The sequence below is a fragment of the Aegilops tauschii genome, chromosome 3 (genome assembly GCF_002575655.3).
Source record: "Aegilops tauschii subsp. strangulata cultivar AL8/78 chromosome 3, Aet v6.0, whole genome shotgun sequence".
In the NCBI taxonomy this organism is placed as follows: domain Eukaryota; kingdom Viridiplantae; phylum Streptophyta; class Magnoliopsida; order Poales; family Poaceae; genus Aegilops; species Aegilops tauschii.
In genome coordinates, this window is record NC_053037.3 from 619,977,733 (window position 1) to 619,984,805 (window position 7,073).

Consider the following 7,073-nt stretch of genomic DNA (forward strand, 5'->3'; position numbering starts at 1 on the left):
CATATAAATCAAAGAGCCACGACGGATGAACAAAACGACCAAAGAATGTCATTGTCTACCACAGCGACTACACAAGCTTGCACATGCAGTTGATTACACAAAATGAGTCTTCTGTAGGCGGTAATATAAGGGGAGGGAGCGAGCGACGGAGGTAATATATCTATATATGAATATTAAAATACGTATATACGTACAAGAAAAGGGGGAGTTGAATACAGCACAGCTAGGACTACCCACTCCAACTCTTCAAAACAGGCTTGTTTTCATTCTCTGCCAGCTGGCCTCGCAAGTGCTCCACGACCTCAGTCTTCTCCCAGTGCCCTCTATACAGCATAAATTCCTTGAGGCTTGGGAGATATGCTAACCCACAGAACAAATCAACACCGGCACAGAAAAACCCACTCTCATATTGCAGCAACTCAAGCTTAGGGGCTGCTCCTTCTTCAAATCCCACCGACTTGAGGTTTGTTATCATATACAGCTGCAGCACCTTCAGGCTCGGGAATGCCCCCCGACAGAAACTGAAACAAACCTCTTCACCAACGAACGACTCATACAATAAACGTAGGGTGGCCAGGTTTGGTAGATTTCCAAGGACTTGTATGGCAGCATCGTGCTCCGATATCATCGACCACTCTAGCTTCAGCTTCACGAGATTTTTGAGCCCCTGGATCCACTCCGGCAGTTTAACCAGGTTGCCTCTCAACTTGAGGCTGTGCAGGTTTTCTGGAGGTGAGGACAGCCCATCCAAGCGGCCTGATAAACCTGTCTCTTCGTGTGAGCGCAGTGACAATGACTCCAGGCTGCTGAGACGAGCAATTGCTGAACACAGCTCTTGACTGTTTCTCTTGTTGATGCCTGTCACTCCTAACTTGCGCAACCGGGTGAGCTTTTTTATATCTTGTAGAGCAGCCTTCCCCACTGAGATGTCCACAACACGCAGTGTGTGCAGGGTCTTCATCTTCCAAATCCCTCTTGGCACTTCAATACCACCTGGATTTCGTCCTCCTGCCGCATAATAAGGTAATATGCTGCAACAGAACGCAGTGCATACATCACACCTGTTAAGTTGTGCACCATCGTCAAGTTCAAGATGCTCTGCCAAACAAGTAGGTGCACAACATGACACACAACAACCTGCTGAGTATATAGGTAAACTCATTAGTGACTGCTCATCTGCATCATCAAATATATTGGCATTTCTATGTCCTATATCGCTAGCAACAATGTGTTGCATCTTCACAAGCTTGATGATGGTCCTTGGTAGTTTTATTATGCTTGTACCTGAACTATCTAGTGTCTGGAGTTGTCTCAAGTTCCCCAATGAATTTGGCAGGTGAAATACATCAGCATGTCCCTTTAGAGAAAGATATCTAAGATGTACAAGCTTCCCAATGTGTTGAAGGTGATGATCAACTAGATCCCACATGCCTTCCAAATCCAGCACTCGTAGCAACCTCATCTTCTCAGAAATGTAAAACGGCCTCCAATTTCCAAACACTGTCAACGATCGTACATGGGACAAATCTATTATATTCTCAAACTCACACTGATCCCCCTTCCAGTTGCTGCTTACAGCAAGATGACGCACAGTGCCATGGTTGTTTAAGCTGCACCCTTCCTCCAATGTGAAAACAAGATTTTCCTCCATAGACTTTGAGATTGCAATTTCACGAATGAGATCATGGACATGGCAGGAGTCAATTCCTTTCCTGCTATGAATTGACTGTTGAGATGGCATAATCATGCTCCTACTTATAAGTTCCATGAAGTAACCGTCCAATACTTCCTCCATAGACTTGCCACGCACCTCACTTGAGTAACCCTCTGCAATCCACCGACGCACTAAGCGTCTCCGCAGAATCATGTAGTCTTCAGGAAAGATGGCAAGATACAAGAAACAAGCCTTGAGGTAATAGGGTAAACCATCATAGCTTTTCATAAGGACTGCTTTTATGATCTCAAGTTCTGGATTCATCTCCAACTCAGCACTAATATGCTCATTCAATTTTCTCCATTCAAAAGCAGTTTTTGGTTGGCTTGCCAAGAAACCACCTATGGTGACTAGTGCAAGGGGAAGTCCTCCGCACTTCTTCAACATCAGTTTTGCTTGTTCAACCAACTCTGGATATTGCTCATCCAATTTTACGGTCTCCTTAAATACCTGAAATTCATATCAATAAGTCATTTAGTACAACAAGAAAGAAAGCAAATATGCACCATTGTCTAACACATTTTCTTATAGGGAATATGTACTACAAAGATGTTAAAGTGAGACAATGCTACTTTTTTTTGGATAATAAGTTTCTCCATCATCCATTTTTTTATTCAGTATATCCTCATTTCTATTCCTAGAAAGATTTTCCTCCCACCTAGCAACATGCCCATAGTATAATAACCTAACGTCTCACTCATTCCTACCTGCATTGCACGCAAAAATGCAAATCAAAACAATGCCATTTCCCATCATGCTTCTAACTTCTACAGCTACACCTCACCTCGGTGCTAATTGAATTCTTGCTACTGATTTCATTGGACATCAATTACCTCACGTAGCTACAGAAGTACTCCAGGCATTAACTTGATATGATTGGGCCTCTCAGTTAATGGTGCATATTTGTCATAATCATAACGCCTGAATGTGGTTATTACATGAGCAGCTCTTTTACGGTGCTCCTATTAGAAAGTAATATGGTTCCTCAATCTTAACACCATAATAACTCATCCAGCGGAGTATTTTTATGCATGTGCACAGAATAATTGTTGAGGCATTCAAGGAGGATAATCATAACTATAACAACAAAAATACCCAATAAAGTGTGAACTATTGGATTTCTTACAAAACAATTAGGTCCCTGCGTTGCTCCCAGTTTAATGTGGGCAACTCAGGTCGGACTCGCTCCACTAGGTTTAGGGTTCCATTCTACAACTTTCCCCCACCTGCTGTCGCATTGTGTTCTCCATGATGGACACCGAGTCTCCCTCGTCCTCCCTTTGCCGGTGGACACAGCAGCAGACTTGATTTTGGTGGACACAGCGGAAGAAACAATACAACAAGCAGGTTGCAGGCACTAGACGGTTAAGAACAGAGCACGCAAGCACCAGCTATTTCCAACCCCCTTTCAATTTGGTTGCCTTCCTTTGCTATTTTTCTCATAGTAGCAACTCCTCCAGCAGCAAGCTGTGGAGGTATACACATGGGAGTCTCCTCAGGATATCCTGTACCAGCGCCCCTATTTCCCACATCTCACCATGCCTCTCCCTCACCTGCTACTCAATACACAGAGGGAGAAGCATGACCTACACAGTTGACCGACGCTCCACCTTATAAAGAAATGGAAATAAAACTAAGTACAAGATTAAGATGCTAACACTCCTGCCCCTGGATCTAGAGCTGCTAAACCAGGGAGGGGTGTGGCAAGGCTCGGGCACCGAGGCAACGGCGCCTTGTGGTGAGCTTGTGGCGCATTCGGCAGGGTGTGCTGCAGTGGTGATGTCCGGTCGCTCTGGTCTTGAGGGCGGTGGGGCGGTTGTCAGGCGTTGGCTCAAGACGGCGATGCGGCTGTGCGTTTTTTGGGGTCGGGCCGGGCTGGCAGCAGAGGAGGTGATTGGAGTGAAAAAGTGTAGTTGACGGTGGCCTTCCTTTGCAACAGGGGGTCGCTGACGTGTCGGCATCGTCTCCGGGAGCATGGAAGTTCAGCAAGGCAACTACCGCCTGCCTGCCTGCCTGCCTGCTGACTGTGCATGTCCATTGGATACTCCAAGCCCGAGTCTTCTGGGTCAAGAAGCGGTGGCACACTTTCTTCTTCTTGAAGACGCCGCCTTGCTGCTTCAGAGCCTCTTCTCATCGGTGGTTGTCGTGTGGTGGCTGCAGTGTGCTGTGGTTCTGTAGGTTGCGGCGGTTGTCGTCTGGCTATGGTGTGATGTGCTGTGCTTGGTGGCTCAAAGCGCTGGGAGGCAAGGCTTCTCTACGGTGATAGGTGGCCACTGACTCGGCACACAACTAGCTCAGGCGGTTCTGCACTGCTTGTTCGACAGGCTTCATGATGCCTCGCTCACATGGCCCTTGGCACCAGCAATCCTCCTTGCACCTTTATCAGTGCCTCATGAGTGTAGCTAGGCTCCGGAAGCTCCAACTTACAGCAAGACAACATCAGGGAAACCTTGCAACACAACCCATTAGCGGTTGTATTTTATGTTTTCTAGGTTCTAATGCTATGTTGTAGTTTGTTGTTTGTGGTGGCTTGCTCAAAAGTTATCCGTTCTGGTGGCGCTTGTGGATTGTTGTGTATCCTTCCTGATGTGCGGTATGGGGCTGCGTCCCTGGACCAATTTAGGGGTTTACTTTGTGCAATCCTACTATGCCGTTGGGGTTTTCGTTGATATAAAGACAGACAACATGTGTACTATCGTATGTTTTTAAGGCGTCTGTAAGGCGACGCCTAGGCGTCGAGGCGCCTCCCCAGCGCCTTAAAGCGAAGCGTCGCCTTAAAAACATAGGTACTATCTAAAAAATATATAACCACCAGAAACTCCTTGGAAACCAAACTTCTGTACATAAAAATAAATGTAATAATCTAACTGATTTGTGAAAATATAAAGGTAGCAACTCATATGGCCTAGGGTATTCTCTCTATATTCATCAACCACATTTGCAGGACACAAAACCTGCCATAGCATTCCTAGAGATATGTTTATAGCGCATAAATTTCAAAGGAGCTTCATATGAAACATTTTAGTTTCTCCAAAATGCAAGAAAAATTATCCCACATGCCGAAGCATGCCAATCTTTTAGATGATATATTTGAGTTGTAAGCCATTCATGAGTTTGCAAGAAAAAAAAATCCCATCTGATCAGATGTATTGCCTGGTACTAGAATTCTTAGGTCCGATAAAATAGATTATCTCGATATACACTTGTATGACATTCTGTCCGATCAACACTCTTGTAGTAAACTACTCCCTCCGTTCGGAATTACTTGTCGCGGAAATGGATGTATCTAGACGTATTTTAGTTCTGGATACATCCATTTCCGAGACAAGTAATTCCGAACGGAGGAAGTAGAAATATATGTTGTCTGATAAAAGTTAATAGCAATGTTGCCATGCTACAAGGAGAATGTTGTTACATTACACATAATCATATTGCAGGACGTCCCTTTTTCTGTTGAGTAAATACGCCGTTCAGTTACAGATCGTTTCAATTCATGTACTTTAAATACCTCCATTTCAAATATGTTGTTAGCATGGCAGGAGACACCGAAATAAACTCAATTTCAAGAAATAAAATATCAGGATGCTCCAACATATCAATTTGTACTTTAAAGATGTATTGTTTCCTTTTATTTAAATACATAAATACAGTATAGTTACCTTATAACTTGTACTACTCGCAGATTTTCTAGAAACTCCCATATTAACGCAAGAAAAAGACAAACCACGAACCATCTAAGTCCACATTGACTTATCATATGCAAATCTAGAAGAACTAAGCAACATGATTTAAAGAGGACTGAGCTAAAGACAAAGCTGATGAGAGGGTGGCTATAGATTCTTACAAGCAAATTTAATATTCTTCCATTATTATTGAAGCATGTGTTTAATTGCAGTAGATCTGGTGGATGAAAATGTTGAAATGATAGATCCACAAGAAAAAAGGTGGCAATGCAATAACTTCAATAACGAGGAAAAAATTCCTATACACACCCCTTTGTATCTTGTAAAAATAAGTTGAACCTTTGTTTCTGCCTCTACCGACTTCTTTGTTGTTCGATCGCGAATCAGGGATATTCACTTTGACAGCTACAAACTCCACAAATTATTTGGTTGGACCTAACTTAACAGATTATCATGCCTCCACCTTATTGTAATTGTAGTTTATGTATTCCGTAGTCCTTTGTATTTATATGTATTATTCTAGCTATCGCGTAAGATTTCTAACAAATGGGAATTCAAATTTTCTAGTGGACAATTTGATTTTATAATTCTGTTACACATGCTCATAAAGATATTGTTTGTGAATTTTAAAGCAGTAATAGAAATAAGAGGGACAGGATTAAAAAGAACAACTAATTGAGCATGACACTACTTCATTTTTACCTTTTTGGTGAAGAGGGTACATGCGTCATCAGGGCCCAGATGGTTCAGCTTGTATATATTTATATCATCCTTTGAGCAGTGCTTGGCAATATTATCTTCCCTTGTTGTGATTATTATGCAGCTTGCTGCCGTTTCTGGCAAATGTTGTTTTATAGCATCCCACTCTTCTATGGACCACAGATCATCAAGAACAAGCAAGTATCTTCTTCCTTCTAAACACCTCCTTAAATCTTTCTCATCTTTACCTCCGAGTTGCACAGCTAAGCTCCCACGGAGTGTTGTTGCATTGAAAGGACGCATGACTGTCTCACAAGCACGCTTATCAAACATGCTACTAATCTCTTGGCTTTGATAGATATCTCTCACTAGTGTTGTTTTTCCAATACCACCCATTCCCCACAAGGAGATCACATGAAATTGCTGGAGATCTGTATTTGAGATTAGTTTGATGATTTCCTCCTTTTCATTCCCTCTCCCTATGAGACGAGATTCCTCTAGAGTAGCCATTGTCTCCATGCGAGTGAGGATTTTCTTGTCTGCAGAGTTGTTAGCACCAGTAGAGGGTACATATGAGATGGACCCATTTTCCACTGAATTCCTTCCCTCCAGAGAAACCTGAGAACAAGCACGCAATTTAATGCTTAGGTTGTTTTTCTTCGTTGCAACGAAAATAATATTATTTTTTCTTGTTTAATTTTTTGGTAATTTTAAATATAATACTTTTGTTCTTAAATGATTTGACAATTTCTATCAAACCATGCAGTTTGTTCCATAGGACAACAAATAACAGAATGTATAGTGGGAGTATATACATACTGAAGTTGTTAGATATGATTTGGGCACAACACTTTGACATGCAATGTATCGAACAAAAAATATTATGATATGAAAAATAAGAAAAGTTTGCATATAAACATGTACTAGGATTTTTTCCATCATAGATTACCTGACACATTGTTAAGAGTTTCAGTGGT

General features: G+C 42.3%; 1 pseudogene; it reads right to left on the reverse strand.

Moving 5' to 3' along the window:
* Positions 1-263: 263 nt before the first annotated feature.
* Positions 264-6,630, reverse strand: LOC109731725 (probable disease resistance protein At1g59620; annotated as a pseudogene).
* Between the last annotated feature and the right edge of the window lie 443 nt (positions 6,631-7,073).